The following is an 18808-nucleotide window of genomic DNA, read 5'->3' as shown; positions in this document are numbered from 1 at the left end:
ATACTGAGGGGAAAATAGGAAGAGAATCGTGCAGGATGACCTGAGATCATCTTGACCTGGATGGACCCACCTTGACTGACTCATCACTGCTGGGAATACAGTGGCAAAAAGTCCATTACAAACTCTTCTTGTTCAGCCTGAACTGTATTTCTTGGAAAACAATCTTATCTTCTGTGTCTATTATTACCTAAAACTTGAACATCCCTTGTAATTCTTGTGCTGGCTCCCTTTATTCCCTAATCTCTCTTTTTCATTCTTTCCCAGCACTTTTGGACTCCTTGGGGAGCTTTTCATCACTGTAATAATGCACCTATAGAATTGATTTGTTTTCTTATTGAAGACCAATGGGGAATTGGGGAGGGAGGGGGGGTTGCTCTCTCTTTTTGGGAAAAAAAATGGATCCAAGAATCTATGTGTTCATTCTGTTTTGTTTTGATTCCCTGTCCAATAAGACAAACTCTATTCTCTGTAAATGTAGGTCAGAAGTTACTCTGGGCCAGTTCCGTTTTGTAACAGTTGTCTAATCAGCAGTGATTCCAGAAGAGCCTTGGGGGCGCGGGGGGGGCGGGTTCGGGGCATACCTGCAGATATTGGGCACTATATGTAATCCTCCATACATGCCCACTGAAGTCTTCAGAGCTAAGTTTTTGGTCAAGCAGCACCAGGAGTGGACCAAGTGAATGTAGTGCCTCGGGTTTTTTAGAGTTTAGCTGAGAACTGCTGCCATGAAAAATAAAGGTGGCTCTTAACTGCTTAACTGCTCTTAAGCAGTGAGTTTAATGTCCTCTCCTGATGATCCTATGGCCTTGGGTTGATTGGCAGCACACAGAGGCCCTTGTTTGTAGAACAAGCATAGGTAAAACTTATTTCAAAGTTTGCCCTTTGTCCCAAAGGAAACAACTTTGGTGAAAGGTTTTGATGAAGTCCAGAGTTGAGGAGAGAGATTTAAGGACCAAATGTATCATGCAGAGCAGCAGGAAGCCCCCCCCCCTCAAAATTATATTGCTATTCATGTTTTCTTGCAGAAGTGTTAAGCAGAGCTACCTATAAAAATGTCGATCCAAAATCTAAAAAAACAAAAAAAAACAAAAAAAAACATCAGATTGCTCAGGGAGTAATTAATAATTTAAAAACAATAGTAATACAAAGAAATTGGAAAGATGTTTTTAAAATGCCAATTTTTTTATAGCGTGGCTTAATCTTATAGAGAATATTGAAGACTGTTACTTTTTGCTCTCTTTTTTTCCCCTCTTTTATTTATTAGTGGGATTTCTCTTGCGTGGCTTTTTTTTTTAACCATCCTCATATTGTTATCTGAAATTGAACAGGGATTTGTTTATTTTATTTTAATTTTTTTTTTTTTGTCCTTGCACTAGATAGTTAATGCTGTTTGAAACTTTTGGGGGGTGGGGGTGGGGAGGGACTAGTAAAAGTTGCTAACTGGTTGGGGAATTGGAATAGCACTTTTCCTCATGTGAACTGTAAAAGAAATGTGTGGTTTTGTATAAAAACTAGTTTGTACAAAATACAGTTCTTGTTGCCGGGATCCCCAGATCCTTTTGCAATCTGAAAGCTGTGAAGATCACACCACAGAGAGCTGTCAGAGAGATCTGTTTGTGCGTGTGTGTGTATGTAGGCACGTGCATGTATTTTTCTTTTTTTTTCTTTTTTTTGAAATGTCATTTTTCTTAAACTGCAGCCTTTTTCAATAAACTCTACACCTGGATGGCTCGTCAGATACCTTGCAAAACAGTCAGAGTGAGAAGGCTGATTATCTGAGTCCTTGCAGAGAGCAGATATGAGCAAAAGCTTTGCTCCAGGAGAAAGCATCCAAGTTGGTCATAACTGTTACTTAAAACTAAAGTGCCTCTCTTTTATATGTATATATTGTATTTATAGATGGAAGAAAATTGGGTTAGATGCGATTTTTAGGGCGTTGATGATGAGAAAGAGCTCAGATAGATCAGAGGAAACGTGAATAAAGACAAAGCCAGCATAGTTTGAATATATAAAGAGGAGAAAATGCTGTGACATTCAGTCTCCTCGGAAAGACCAGCCCTGCAATCCAATAGGCATTTAAGAATTCGGCACCCTTTCTATGACCATAGAAAGAGTATTGCTGAAAAGTGAGTACCTTTTATTTCCAGCCCCCAACCCACCCCCAGGACCAATTCAGATTCCCATCAGGAAGCCATTTACATGGAGTAGACATAATGCAAGCATGTATGACTGACACATGTCCCAGCATAGATGTCTCTGCTGACCCAGGACATCCTGCAGATACCCATTGTACAGGCAGTGCTTGGATTTTCCAGTGGAGCTATCCAGAAATACACTACAAGCTGGAAAATTATTTAGATAATTCTTTCTCTCACTTTTTCAGCAGGGATGTTGGATAGGCACACATTCATTTTGGGAGGATCCCTATCAGCTTACCTTGTTTAATCATCCTACTGTAAATCAGATGGGATTAGTCAGAAGGTGAAAGTGAAATTCAGTGCAAATTAAAGTGGAAGCCCTTAAAATTCCCAGCCTTGGCAACTTTAAGATATGTGGACTTCAACTCCCATAACTGGCTGACGAATTCTGGGAGTCAAAGCCCTTTAAATCTTAAAATTACCAAGATAAGGAAACACTTCTTTAAAGAAACAGCAATTTCGGTTCTGGCTTGAAAACCCTGTAATACTCAATGCTGATCTGTTCAAAACCAATTAAAAGAAACATAATGTTTTATTTGGATCCAGAATAAATCTGGGCTCATTAGTCAAGCACATCGCTTGTAGGATTTTGCCCCTACCCACTCCACACCACCCCAAAAAACTTCTTTGGCATTTAGTACATCAAGTATCAAATTGAGACAGCTGACTGATTTGTGTTGTGCTGTCAGCAATGTTAAAATATCTTCAAGGGGAAATTGTTTTCTGTTTTGTAGGATGGATTAATGGATCTCCCTGGATTTCTTGCAATCTCTACTGCACGGATTACAAAGGAAGCAAGGATCCAGTGAAAACCATTCCTTGTGCTTCCAAATCAAACTTGATCTGCAACAAGCCTTATTTGACAGGCTGCATTTGCAATTCTTTGTGCTTGTGTGAGAGAGTTTTTTTTGTTCTTGTTTGTTTTCTTAAATAAATGTACAGATTAATCCCATGTGCCATTTGTTGTAAATTACATTTTTTGACTGGTGCTGGTGGAAGTAGCCACTCTATTTTCATTATAATTTTCCTCTTTGCATTGCTCCTGGGTGTGTAATTAAAAAAAAATAATGCCAAAAAAGAGAGAGGAAAAAAAAGTGATAGTTTGTAAACTGAAATATACTAAGTAGATTAGGAGTAGCAAACCATGTAGTGGATCTTAGATACATGGATGTTTTTAGCTAGCAAGAAATGATGTGTATGTTACAAGACTGTACATTTTTTAAAGAAAAACAACAATATGCAATAAAGAGTATACATAAAATTAAGGATATTCAGTATCATTTATACTTGAGTAAATTTTAAAACAAACTGAAGGATTTATGACATTTAACATGCAAACAACTTTTAAACAAAGATTTGCTACCAGTACATCTTTCCCAGGTATACTGTTGACCCTCTATCCCAATAAATATGTTTCTGGAAATAGTATTTGGACTTGTCCTGAGAAAAGCACAATTTATTCTGTTATAGAAAAATGGTTTTTCAAGCCATACAAACCACCCCAAGCCTTGAATGTCCTTATTGCACAATTCCAGCGTTGCGTTATCATAGAACCAGAAATTGTAAAAAGATATTTCAACATCTCTGAAGATAAACTTTAGTTCTGGCACTGAAATATTATTTAAATATAATTCATATGTCTGTTTTATCTTGGAATGTGTTCATGTGCAGATTTTTATGCATGTTTCTCCTAGGTTGTTTAGTATTTTATTTTGTGTTTAACAAACTTTATCTTGAATATTGTGCCAAGTTCTCAGCACCCCATTTGAAGATCTAGACAAATTGGAGCAGGTTCAGAAATGAGCAGTAAGGAAGACCACTGGACTACAAATTAACTCCTATAAAGACAAATTGATGGACAGCTTAGTTTTGCTGAGATTGAGCTGGGAAATACGATAGCATTCTTCAAATACTTGAACAGGTGACACACAGTAGATCAATTCTCGTTCTCCATTATTTCAGAGTGCAGGATATGGAGTTATGGATTCAAATTATAAGACAAATGCCAGTTACAAAAGAGTTCCTGAGAGTAAAAACAATTTAATAGCAGAACCACTTGAGCAGAATAGAAGTAAACTGTCCTTCACAACAACTATCTGCCAAGGATGGTTTAATTCGAAATCTTGCACCAAACACCTAAATGGCAACATCTAAACTAGGATCCTAATTCTGATGAAACCGTGTTTTGCACACCTTGACTGTTAAAAAATAAAAGAATTAAGGGTATCTGAGGAGCCATGGAAATGTACTCTTAAACCTAGGCTGGAGAAATAAGAAATATCTCTGCTTAGCAATTATTTTTGCAGACCTCTTTTTTTGCAGACACTCCAAAGAAAAAGAAGATCTGCAAAAATAACTGCTGAAAGTAAATGCCACACTGGAAAAAAGTGTTTGCTACATAAAATTTGTGTTCGAGCATTCAGTTTAGAAATATCATGCCATAAGTATATAATTATGATACATTTTCACTGCATCCGAATTTGGGAACTGTCCAAATATATGAAAGACCTTGAATAAACTCCAATGAAATATTCAGGACTTCTTTTAGAGTAAACATATATTTTAAGGCAAAGTAGCAACAAATTTTAAATATCTAGATTTTCTTTCTACATTGATTTTAAATGGAGCTAGTTAACTAGAGATTGGTAGAAGATGATGATGACTGTATTCTCTATAAAAGCTCAGGCCAGTTTAGGCACAGTTCCCAAAGGCCTTCTTTTCAAGTATTGATCGGGAAACCTCAAAGACAAAACAAGAGTTAGCAATAAGGATATCTAATTAGTTATTATCTACAGCAGTATATAGAAAGGCAATTAGACATAAGAGGGTCTCTGAGAAAATGCTGTTATTTCTATTTTTAGCCTTTCTGGTAGCAGTAGTAGAAAACACGCAAGAAGAACTTTTTAAAAATTATGTGAAAACTGAAGTGAATGATAGGGATAGTCTGGTTTGTTTAGTCCAAGGCTGAAAATGACAATGCTCAGCATTGTTGTAAGAACTTCGGTGATGAGGGATGAGAGCACTGTCATTTCCCCCCAACAAATTCTTCATGGCTCACCAAGCAGCAGTGGAGAAGAATGTGCCACCATCGTATGATGATGGTTGAGTCAGCTGTATTGAAAAGTTCTACCGATCTAGAAAAAAGGCCACTGTTTTGACTTTGGGAACATATAGGGGGGAAAAAGAGATTTCTCCAAGTATTCCAGATTTAATACACAGTCTTGGCGCCTTAAAAGGCGTGAAATAAATGTTTGGAAAAATTTGGGTGACTTTGCTGGTTGGCTTGAGCGGTGAACAAACGGAGACTATTCTAGATGGATTTATTTATTTTAAAAAATCCTCTTTCCCTGATAAGATTATTTAGCACTTCAACAATCGCCGTGCACTAGGAAGCTTTGCAGAAGTCAACAGCTGCTTTGATTTGCAAATCATTGACGGTGATTTGAATACCAATAATGGGCTGCATTGCTATTTTTTGTTTTTCAGTCACTCAGTTGTGTCTGATTCAGTGGTGGAATTCAAATTTTTTTACTACCGGTTCTGTGGGTGTGGCTTGGTGGGTGTGGCAGGGGAAGGATACTGCAAAAATCTCCATTCCCTCCCCATTCCTGATGTGAGGATATTGCAAAATCTCCATTCCCACCCCACTCTGGGGCCAGCCAGAAGTGATAATTGCCAGTTCTCCGAACTACTCAAAATTTCCGCTACCGGTTCTCCAGAACCTGCTGAATAGCACCCCTGGTCTGATTCTTTGTGACCCCATGGACCACAGCATGCCAGCCCCCACTGTCTCCTGGAGTTTGCACAAATCATGTTCATTGCATCAATGGCACTGTCTATCCATTTCATGCTCTGCCGTCCCCTTTTTCCTTTTGCCTTCAATCTTTCCCAACATTAGGGGTTTTTTTTTCCAATGTGTCCTCTCTTTTTATTAGGTAGCCAAAGTATTTGAGCTTCAGCTTCAGTACCTGTCTTTCCAAAGAACAATCGGGGTTGGTTTCCTTTAGGATTGCCATTGCTACTTATTTATTTTTGTTTTTAATTTCTCTGGATGTATTGGGAGATCCACAAATGGTTACACCACGCACAAATGTTTGTCTACTTGCTTGGTTATTTTAACATTTCACTTGAGACTGACTTTCCATCCACAGGGGATTTGAAGCAGCTAAAAGGAAAAGCAAAGCAAAACAGGAAATAAAATCCATGTTTTTTAAAAGTCTGAAAATATCTATCACATGTATGATTGCAGAAGACCAGCTGAGGAGATCTTACAAGAGTGGGAGCTGAGCACAACCGCAACTTGGGAGCAAAACAGGAGAACAAGCTTGTGTATCATGGGAACAATTTCAGTGTACTCAATCTGCCACAAGTTTGGTATCTGCATATTACTGCAGACTGATGGAGTGCCAGACTTCATTACCAAGCTAACCAATTTTAGATTTCTTTTTGGCTATTCCTGGCTATGCACACTGCCTTCTGCAGTCTAGCCTTTCCACCCTGATTTCCTTGGCTTTTGGATGCATTCCTGCAGTGTTCTTTAATTGCTAGCCTAGAGCGAGCAGGTGTCTGGCTAACTAAGGCATCGTCATTTGCCTTTTGGGTGTTTCAAAGGCCTTGCAAAAACGTTCAGCCAACTCAAATGAGTTACTTGGCATCACCACACCTTTGGGAATGAAAGCTGAGTGGCATCATTGTGTGTGGTTCTCAAAGCAGTTCTGCAAAGCAGAGATGTATCTCATTGGGTGGAACCGCTCTTCTACAAAAGCTCCTTTGGAGCAAGCAGATCAGATCTCGGATCTTAATTAAAAGAGAAGAGAAAATAGAAGGAACACCCATTGCTGCTAAACAACAGTAGCATTATTTGCCCAGCACTGTGGTGGGGGAGGTGAAAGAGAGCATGCCAGAGATTTCCCAGAGGAGATCTAGTAGAATAAGGCATGGTGAACCTTTATATTTTGATGTAAACCAATGAAATCATCAAATGCTCTCTGTGGCCCTCAAAGCTATAAAAGGAGCTGAGAGAGGGCTTGCTCTCTCAGTATACCTGCTCTCATGCCCATACTCCTATAACCATTGATTATCACATATATGCCTGACTAGGTGCTCAGCCTGACTAGGTGGATCAAGTGGCTAAGGCACTGAGCTTGTCAATCAGAAAGTTTGGCGGTTCAAATCCCTAGGACAGGTCTCCTGCGTGAGCAAGGGGTTGGACTAGATGGCCTCCAAAGTCCCTTCCAACTATGTTCCTGTTACAATATAGCATGTTTTCCTACACTTTGTATCTCTTTCATAAAGACTTATGACCACAACTGAGCCCAACATTCCCATTGTTAAGCAAGACAATTGTTAAGTGAATTTTGCCCTATTTTACGACCTTCCTTGCCACAGTTGTTAAGTTAGTAAATTTGGCTTCCCCATTGACTTTGCTTGTCAGAAGGTCGCAAAACATGATCATATGATCCCGGGACACTGCAACCGTCATAAATAAATGTCAGTTGTCATACGTTTAAATTTTGATCACAAGATCACGAGGATGCTTCAACTCGTAAGTATGAAAACCAGTCATAAGTCACTTTTTCAGTGCCATTGTAACTTTTCATGGTCACTAAATGAATGGGTGGAAGTCAAGGACCACCTATAATCAAATTACATATTATTGTTACATACATCTCTTCCATTAGCAGTGGGAATGCAGCAGTATGACTTTGTCCCATCATCAAAGAGATTTTTTCAAGACACTGAGTGGGATCCAGTTGTTTTAACTTCCTGCCACTAATGAGAGCAGGAACCCGACTAGCACAACAGTTGTGAGAGCCACACACATTTTGTGGCTGAAACTACAGATAATCCATCTACAACATAAGCATTTGGACTTGTTGCTGAGAAAACAAAATCCTTGCTTCCTACAGTCTTTCTGAATTGGGAGACCTTACAACTCTAATCCATCCCCCAAGAGATTTTCAATAAACTTTTACAATAAGCCATATTACCTAACATAACTTATTTCTTTTTCTTCTTAGCTCAGATCTATTTAAATGATAGAAATGGGCTGTCTGCAAATTTCTGATTGTGTTCCTAAAACACTTGAATCAAAATGAAAATTTATTCATCATTCCAAATGTTATTTAGATTCTATCAATTTCATTGAATGATGATTTTAGGGTCTGGAATCATTTTCCATGATCTCAGGTCCCATACATATTTTATCAACTGTATTTTTTCACCCCAAACTTATGACTCTGGGTAAGATTATTTCCTTATACCCAAATAGGAGGTTCCTTTTCTACAAATGCCCTATAAGAATTTAGAATCTCTTAATATCCTTTTTGTATGCAGAGAAGAAACTGTGCACATTCATTAAAATCCAGCATCACACTAAATAAAGCCTACCTAAATTGTCTTTTGAGGCACATAATTCCCACATATTACCACCAGTTTTCCTAATTTCTTTCTCCTCTTCCTATCTATCTGCCTGTCTATCATCGTCATCTTTATCAATAGACTTTATAAACTTTGATTTCAAATGCTTCTCTCTTATATTTCACTCTCTTTTTTTAATGAATTTAGATTGCATAATTTAAGGGCTCTATGTTCAAAGAATATCAAGTTCTTAAAGAAAAGCTAAAACTATTTTCATTTCCCCCCCCCCACACACACACACACACACACATACACACACACACACACATTGGATTGGCACTTGCTTTCACTGGGCAACTAATGTGATTGGTAACATCTATTATAATATTTGTCTAGAAAAATCATTACCCATCAATGAGAAAAGTCCCTTCCATCCATTATTTGCCTTAAATCAAACTGCTGTTCTTGAGACACATTGAGATTAAAATATGTAAATTTTCCCAGAAGTTTCCAACTACTGTAGTCCGTATTATATGAGAATTCTGGGAATTCCCATACATCAGCAAATGCTGGGTTAAGGAAAGCCGTTTCAAGAACAGACATAGGTCACTGCCTTTAGTAGGTCATCCGTCTTGCTTTACCGTACAGAATCCCAAGCAGCATTTTTTTCCTGATTTACTTAGAAACATGCAAGCAAAGCATATGTTCTGCCACTGAGATGTGGTCTTCTCTAAGGCACAATGTCCCCTGAGCAAGTCCAGTTGATGCCTTCCAGATCCCTTGTTGAATTCTGGAAGACTTTCTTTGCTGCCAAGTATCTCCATGAACTGGAGATAAGAAGCAATTTCTTTTTCTTGAGGGCAGAGATGTGCTAGAACTTTCTGTGCACAGAATCAACATGATTTGGATGAGGTGACTTGCCTCTCCCATGAGCACAATTCCTCTCTGTAGTAAAGTGTTTTGTTTTGTTTTGTTTTTCAAATTTCCACAGGAATATTGGATTGGATGCTCCTGATAGCTCCTTCCAACTCTATAACTTTGCAATATGAATCTATGATTTTATGAACCCAAAAAAAAGGTGCCAAATCATTAAGTGGATTCTTCGAAAACAATATTTCATAAGCTCATGAAAAAGTCTGAAAAAGAAGGGCTGCTTACTGATTAACAGAGGGATGCTGTGCTTATACTCATACAACATCCCCAAGAACTTCTTTCAAATCCTTTTTGAACCATGCATATTCCCGGTGGATGCCAAGTGAAAAGGATTGTAAATGCCATGCAATTATAATTGTCTCTAGCAATTATAAGGGGCAACTCAAAGTTGTCTTTGAGTAGTAAGTTTTTATTTATTTTTATTTTATTTATTTTCATCAAGCATGTATTAGATAACAGATGTAAGTATAAACACGATTATGAATACATGAAATGGATACCAATAAATGGAGACAGTAGGACAGAGATGGTAGGCATGTTGGTGCACTTATGCACGCCCCTTACAAACCTCTTAGGAATGGGGTGAGATCAACAGTCGACAGTCTAAGGGTAAAGTTTGGGGAGTTTGGGGAAGAAACCACAAAGTCAGGTAGTGCATTCCACGCATTGACCACTCTGTTACTGAAGTCCAGTGGTGGGTTGCCCCCGGTTCGCAAGAACTGATAGTAAAACCGGCGGGAGGCCCCACCACCACCCCAGATGTCATCATCGGCGATCTGCACATGCGCAGAAGCAAGTCGCATGCGTGATCCTGTTGCAAACCGGTAGTAAAGGTAAGTAGAACCCACCCTTGCTGAAGTTGTATTTTCTGCAATCAAGTTTGGAGCAGTTTACCATAAGGTTTGTATCTATTGTGTGCTCATGTATTGTTTTGGTTGAAGCTGAAGTAGCCATTGACAGGTAGGACATTGTAGCAGATAATTTTATGTACTACGCTTAGGTCGGACCAAAGGTGGCGAAGTTCTAAGTTGTCTAAGCCCAAAATTTCAAGCCTGGTGGAATAAGGTATTCTGTTGCAAGCAAAGGAGTGGAGGACTCTTCTCATGAAATATCTCTGGACTCTCTCAATTGTATTAATGTCCGATATGCAGTGCGGGTTCCACTATCAAGTCAAGGAAAGCTGCAGATGTTATTGGATCCTGTACAAATACAAATACAATATAGATAACAGTATGTTCACCCATGTTCACAGCGCAAGATTTCTAATGATAGCTTGACCGGGTAGATGTGCAGTGCAAACAATATATCCCTTTTTCATGTGCAGTGTGCCTGAAGCCAGTGACTCTATCCTGCTCCCCTGATTAAGGGCAAAGGGGGCCAGGAGAAGAACTGTCAGAGTGATGCCTGGTACATCTCATCTCAAGAGTGAAGAAAGGGCTGATATGGCCTTGGACGCCCTCAGACCTGGGAACGGATCTTCTTTCTGGCTGGCTTACAGAACAGCTGCCAACTCTCTGTTTGTAAATTTAACCTAAAGAGGCCCTGCTTAATGTACCCCTAGGGCTTTTCAAGTGAGGTTTTTCTTTCAGCCCATGCTGAGGAGAAAAGTGTATATAGACAACGAGCTGATTTCCTCCATAACTTCCTTTATTTTCTCAGGAGAATCCTCTGAGCTGGCTGAAGTAAGACTTGGAAGATTGTGTGCCCCAATGGAGAGAGGAGAGAGGAAAATTAATTAATTGAAACAAGGTTATACAGGCTTGGTTTTATACCATTTCTATAAAAAAAGCAGCACTGCCATCTACTGGAGAATGCAACAATCTCTCAGCCCTGTTGATCTTTTGGAAAAGATGGGTAGTACTTGACTTACGACAATAATTGAGCCCAAAATTTATGTTGCTAAGTGAGATATTTGTTAAGCGAGTTTTGCCCCATTCAATGACTTTTCTTGCCACATTTGTTAAGTGAATCATTGCAGTTGTTAAATTAGTAACACGGCTGATAAGTGAATCTGGCTTCCCCATTGACTTTGCTTGTCAGATGACTCCTGGGACACTGCAACAGTCATAAATATGAACCACTTGTCAAGCATCTGAATATAAATCACGTGACTACGGAGATGCTGCTATGGTCATAAATGTGAAACTGGCCATAAGTCACTTTTTTCCAGCACCGTTGTAACTTCGGTCACTAAACAAACTGTCAAATCAATTATTTATAATGATAACAACACTCATCAATAGGGTTGATGCAAATGTCCTTGCCCTCCTGATGTTTACAACCCAGCATTCGATGAAGCAACAGAAGAGGAAACAACAATTGATTGTATGGCAATGAAATGTTGTTTCGCTAATCCTATTGCTGCAGTAGGCAGCAATTCAACGTACATGTCCCCCTGGAAATAGATGCTCTAGTCTAGCATTCACTGGAACATTTTCCCAGAAGACCAATGAAGACTTGGCTCTTCACCCAGGCTTTTGGAAAGGAGAGACCCCTTCCTTTATATCAGAGGTCTCCAACCTTGGCAAGTTTAAGATTTGTGGACTTCAACTTCCAAAGTTCCTCAACCAGCTTTTCTGGCTGAGGAGTTCTGGGAGTTGAAGGTCCACAAGTCTTAAAGTTGCCAAGGTTGGAGACCCCTGCTTTACATCATCTGGCCTGTCACACTTGCCATTTTTATTGATTTTTATTGATTTTTGTTGTCAGTTGCCCAGAGTCATTGAGAGTTGGATTGCTAAATTATTATCTCTTCACAACAATATGAAGTCATGCTCCCAGGTTTTTTAGCTGGTGATTGGCCTTTCTACCCATCAAGTTCTTCCCAAAAACCTAGGATAGCATAATGCATCAACTATTATAGTTTGTCACAGTCAGCCAAATATTCAGAGTGGATTTGGCATTTTTATACATCTATTGAGTCCTTCCCAAGGACCTGGGATAGGCTGATGTGGATGTTTGATAGTATTATCACATGTTCAATGCAGGGGTGAGTTCTACTTACCTTTACTACTGCTTCGCAACGGGATCGCACAGGTGTGCTTGCTTCACTCATGCACGCGCCTTGCTTCTGCACGTGGGCAGAAACTTCTGCGCATGCGCAGATCACTTCTGATAGTATCAGGGTCAGTGGGCAGAGCCTCCCGCCGGTTTTACTACCAGTTCTTTAGAACTGGTCTGAACCGGGGGCAACCCACCACTGGTTCAATGTAATGAATCTCTAAAGTATATGAAGGTTGATTAAAATTCTGCTTCTAATAGGATGCTGTCCCTCACACATCCTCGAGCCAAACATTTGCTCTGACTGCCCCTGGAATAATGGAATGGAATAATGGAAGGACCAGGGCTCTCTTCTCTTTCCTTCCCAATTCTTTCCATTCAAGGAACTTATGCCAACTCTAAAGACACATTTGTATAAAAGATAAGCACTTGGGCAAAAAATGATCTTGTTTATGGTCTCAATCACATGCAACATGTATCCCAAGCAATTGCTCCAACCATTTTTTGCCTCAAATTCCTTCAGATATTTTGCATTCCGGAAGTTAAAGTCTAGCCCATCTGAAGAATCCTTTGGATTAGTCTTGTGTGGAAAATGTTACTTCCTATTCCTGCTGTAGCAAGGGAAAAGGAAAACCTTCATTTATGAATGTAAAAGATTGTAGCAGGAAAATGAGAAGGATAGCAAGAGATTCAATCAGTTTGTTGAGCAACATCAACTCATCACAGCTTCTTTCTCTCATTCCTCATCCACCATCATCAGAATAATGGTGGTTTGAACCCTACCAAAAGAAATAACAAATTCTGTCTAAAAGTGGCATTTTCTTTAGGAAAAGTTTCGTTTCAGATCTGTGATGCTAGCTGGCAATAAAACATTTGGATCTAGATGATCCCAGTTTAAATCCTGGGCATCTCCCTTTAATCCTGGGAAGAACGCTTCTATCCAGAGTAAACCTGAATGATCATTTCATCATTCAGGAAAGATTGCTGGGCTGTCAGTCATTCCTATTGTCTGCTGAAAAGTTGTGGAACAGGCAAAAATAGCTGTCCATAAATCTTTGTCTGTTTCCAAGATTTCTATGCTACTTCATTCTAGACTGGTTTTGGGTGATCGGCAGTCAATGATTCTTTTCTCCAAGGAGAGCTGATTAAGCAGGTTAAGCTGCCTCATCCTTTTGTACTCTTGATTTCCACAATACACTTTTGGCCATGATTCCAGAAAACAAGAATGCTGCTTTGGTATCAAATGTTAAATTTGAACTCTTATGATTTCTCCCACTTCTATTGGGGGAAGAGAGATTTTGAGAATTCCCAGTGTGAGCAATATTGAGTTAGCTAGATTAGTGCCCTGATCTGGATATGCAATCTATGCTCCAAGGACTGAAAAAGACAGAACATCTTGGATTATTATGGATCAGAAGCAGAATGCCTATACTTCTATTTTTGCCTTAGAAAAGAGCTCTGGCCAAACCAATATGAATTACATTGTCAGCTGCCACTATATGCTCAATTGTGCTCAGTGGTGGATTTCAAACATTTTTACTACAGGTTCTGTGGGTGTGGCTTGGTGAGCGTAGCTTGGTGGGCGTGGCAGGGGAAGGATACTGTAAAACTCCATTCCCACCCCACTCCAGGGTAAGGTTACTGCAAAATCCCCATTTCCTCCCCATCAACTGGGAGGCAGAGAATAGATGGGGGCAGGGCCAGTCAGAATTTTTACTACTGGTTCTCCGAACTACTCAAAGTTTCCACTACCGGTTCTGCAGAACTGGTCAGAACGTGCTGAAACCCATCTCTGGTTGTGCTTAACTGCTATATGGTGAGAGATTGCCATGAACTATGGGGAGGGGGGCATGTAAGGGGGAAGGCTTGGGATAAAACAAAAGTAAGTGCTATATTTCCTCCAGACTGTTTCAAGGTTACCCAACATACCAGCTGCATACCAAACTGTGCTTGGACTGACAGTTACAAAAAACACCTTGCCTGAACCGGACTGGTTGTATGGGGGAAGAGCTAAGTAGCTAAGGGAGAGAAAAGTTGAATTTAGGGATTTTGGTATGTGATTTTCAGTTCTGGCTTTGCATTACTAATCTATGCTATACTTATATCTGTTATCTAATATATGCTTGACGAAATAAATAAATAATAAAAATAAATAAATATGCTTGACTTCTAATAAAACTATACCTTTCTAAACAAATGGGGCTAAGGTTCATCTCTATTTGGGACTTTAAGCTGTGGCAGGTTTGACGTACTTTGTGATTTGAAGAAGCTTCCTTTGGAATGGATTCATCTTTTTCAGCTTCAATGCACCCTTATCCCCTGTATTTCTGGAAAAGACTTCTTTATGATGTTACATATTTGACTAAATAAATATCAGGGTTTGGTTTTTTTTTTACTAAATTACAGCTTTGCAACAGTACTTTAACAGTACTTCGATTTTCTAAGGGTTTTCTCTTAATGAAGATGTCAGGCCTGATTTTTCAGAATGAAAGTTATTGTCAGCCCTGGAGGCCATCTTTTTCTTTGGATCTTCAGGGCTGCCACACTTAGTGCTATGGGAAAATGTATGATTGTTATACAGATTAGGCTGGCAAAGATAAAAAACATTTCTTAAGGAAAACCAAATTACTTTCAAAGTGCACCATGGTAAAAGTTCCCAGTCCACTACACAGATATTGTCTCTATTTAGAAAGACTTTTCAGAAATAAAAATTGATAAAGCCATTGCCTTTGAAGTTGCATAGAGTTGGTAGAGTTATTTAGCCATAACAACATTCTTTTCTCTGAGAGTCAAGGATGTTCAGCCTGCACCTGGAAAGGCATGACTGGGAGGCATCTCCAGTTGGGACGGTGGATTGATTGGACCATCTGATAGACATGAGTGGGTGCGGGGGAAGGGACTTGGACTTTCCTTTGGGTGGGGAAAACCTGGCAGATTTCAGATTCGGGTTTTCCCAGATGTACCAATATGACACCTCTAATAAAATGGATCTTTGAGGAACTGCCTGCCTCGGAGTCTTACTTAGTTGAGGATGTTACTTGGAACTCTGACAGTTATCTGTTTATCTCTAAATAGTTTCCCCTTTCCTTTCTTTTCTCTGAAGTTATAAAAGTACTTCAAAGGCAATGGCTTTATCAATTTTTATTTCTGAAAAGTCTTTCTAAATAGAGACAATATCTGTGTAGTGGACTGGGAATTTTTACCATGGTGCACTTTGAAAATAATTTAGTTTTCCTTAAGAAATGTTTTTTATCTTTGCCAGCCTAACCTGTATAACAATCATACATTTTTTTTCTCTCACACACAAAATAAGTAATGTAATACTCACGAAACCTGTAGATACATATTTCAGCTTATCCATGTTGGCCCTCTTTTAAGAACAATTACATTTGCAATAAAATCTTCTCACATCATCCAGACATTATATTTAAAACTGCAACACCAAGTTGTAAACAGCCATTGTGTGCATATGCCATCAAACTGAATACAAAATGTAGGAAAAATGCATTTTTCTATATTTTTTATTCAACTTGATGAAGGATGATTTACTTTTGAAATTTCTTTGTTAAAGAATAAGCCAGCACTGTGGTTACTGGCATAAGAGGACTTTGGTGTGGTGAAGGGTATATGTGAATATCCTCTTTCGTTTTACAATTATCCATCAAGGGTTTGTAGCCTCCCTTACTTCTAATGTAACCCAAAAGAACTCCTCCCAGTCTTTCAGATCAAGAACTTCAGGCAACCATGGAAACTGCAGAACATAGCAGAAAAATGTGTAACATGAAAATTAAACTGTTTTTCTTAAATGAAATTCAAATACATTTTGAAGAAAAATTCAAAACAGAACTCTCAAGCAATAAGATAGAGGAAAAATTCAGTGTCACTTTAGTTTAAACTCCTTGTTTCAGTGGTTTTCTTTTTCCAAACAATCTAGTAAAACCAATTTCCAGACAAACTACCCAACAAAAGACGAGGCTCTTAACTCAGTGGAAAAAGCAGAGTTGCAGAGTTGTATGCACAATTGATCAGGTAAATGTCTATGGAGATTCTCTGTCATCCAGGTCATGGTTGTCCAAAAGGTGGGGGGGTTTCCCCCCCTCTTGAAAAAAAGCACCTTTGATCAAGTACAACCCTTTTGCAGATGTATTTGTACGTTTGGTCCTGCAGCCACTCAAATCCTGCTTCCAATGTTGCAGAGATACGATCTTTTCCATGCATTTGGCAAGCCACCTTTTTAAACAGCTGTCCAATTTATCTCAATGGAAGAAGCAGATTGGTGAGCCATTCGCTGAACCGAGGACCCCTCTGCAAAAAAAAAGCAAGCCAAACCAACACTATTCTCCAACTGTTTCAAAATATGTATGCATTTGGCACGCTGTGCAAGATCCTTTTGCTCAATAACTAGGCAGGCATCAGAGAGTTTTTTCAAATCAGTCTTTATTTTATGGCATTTACTGTAATTCATAAAAAGTAGGCAACTATAGGTAGTCCTTGACTTACAACCATAATTTTCCCCAAAATTACTGTAGCAAAACTGCCCAAAGTACTTAAGCAAAAGAGTTGTTAAGTGAGTTTCGACTTTTACGGTTTTTCTTGCCACATTTGTTAAGTGAAGCACTGCAGTTGTTAAGTTAGTAACAAGGTTGCAAAGTGAATTTGGCTTCCCCATTGACTTTGCTTGTCAGAAGGTTGCAAAAAGTGATCTCGTGACACACACACACCCCGGGATACTGCAATCGTCATAAATATGAACCAATTGCTAAGCATCCAAATTTTGATCTTGTAACCATGGAGATGCTGGCACCGTTTTAAGTGTGAAAAGCGGTCATAAGTCACTTTTTTCAGTGCAGTGGTAACTTTAAACCGTCACTAAACAAATGGTTGTAAGTCACAGACTTCCTGTATATATAGGCTGCAGCTTGCTCAGATCAGCCTATTGAAGCTTCATCAAGTACAGTGCAAATGAACCAAAGTAAAAGATGAAGAGGGCTTAGAACAGGGGTGCCAAACTCAAGGCCCGGGGGCCAGATCCAGCCCATGGGGTGCTTAGATCTGGCCTCCAGTGCCACCCTGGAAACAGCAAAGGATCGCCCCACGGTGCCTCTGCCAGAGAAAACAGAGCTTGGAGGGCCTCATGCAGCCCTCCCAAGCGCCATTTTCACTGATAGAGGGTTTCAGGAGGCTGCCGCAGCCAAAAACGGAGCTTGCAAGGGCCACGTGTGGCTCTCCTGAGCTCATTTTTGCTAGCAGAGGGTTGCAGGAGGCCATCACAGTCGAAAACGGAGCTCGGGAGCATTTTCACTGGAAGAGCACTCAGGCCACCACAGGCACCCCCAACATGAGTGATGTCAAGCTGGCCATGCTCACCCTGGCCCCCCGAGGTCAAACACAACCCTGATGCGGCCCTCACTGAAATCGAGTTTGACACCCCTGGTTTAGAAGGATAATACTCACAATCATATCCATCCATTCAATGAAACTCGAAAGTTCTCAATATAATGAATACTGTGTTGTATAAAACTAAGGCTAAAAAATGCTTCTGTGGAAAAATCCATAGTACACTCCAGACAAACATTACAGTGCAGCAAATCCAAAAATGTCGCAAATAGGAATGTGCTTTTGTCGCAAATAGGAATTTGGATTTTTCAAAATCATAGCATTACAGGCCTGGATGAACTCTTAGAGGTTAGTCCAACATTCATTTATCCATTCATTCATTCATTCATTCATCCATTCATTCATTCATCTGACTTAGATGACACCAGACTACAACTGACTCTGATTTGATATTAGCCAGTACAACAGTTCAAAGAAAATACTCTGAACATGGCATCGTCCACATAAGCAATTTTCAGGCCCCATTGATTTCAATGAGAATTAATTACACATATGGCTTTTGAGGAAACAGGCATACAATTGTGCTTCAAATGTCGCCTATTGAAATCACTGGAAGCTTAATCAGTGGGTTCAAATTTTTGCTGGATACTCTTATATTTGTTTTCAACTATGCAAAATATTTTTGAAGGTACATTAGCAATAAACTGTCAAAAAAGCACACTATAAATTGGTAAAATTTAGAAGCACATTTTTTCTGTGATATTTCATTACTGAGAAAATGCTACTTCATCAACAGACCAGCTTACTCAACGGTGTTTGTGACAGCAGACTTATTGATGAGTAATATTTTCTTTCACATATTGAGTCTAGTACTGTGATCTTATAATGCTCATCTTTCCCAAGTGAGTCACCTCTTTTTTGTTATTCTGCGCATGAGACATCTCTAGTTTCTCTAGAATGGCCGTTCTTGATTTATCCTTTAG

Source organism: Pituophis catenifer, unplaced genomic scaffold (genome assembly GCF_029215685.1).
Source record: "Pituophis catenifer annectens isolate HBS135680 unplaced genomic scaffold, rPitCat1.0.hap2 SCAF_1, whole genome shotgun sequence".
Lineage (NCBI taxonomy): Eukaryota > Metazoa > Chordata > Lepidosauria > Squamata > Colubridae > Pituophis > Pituophis catenifer.
Note: the sequence above shows the minus strand (reverse complement) of the source record.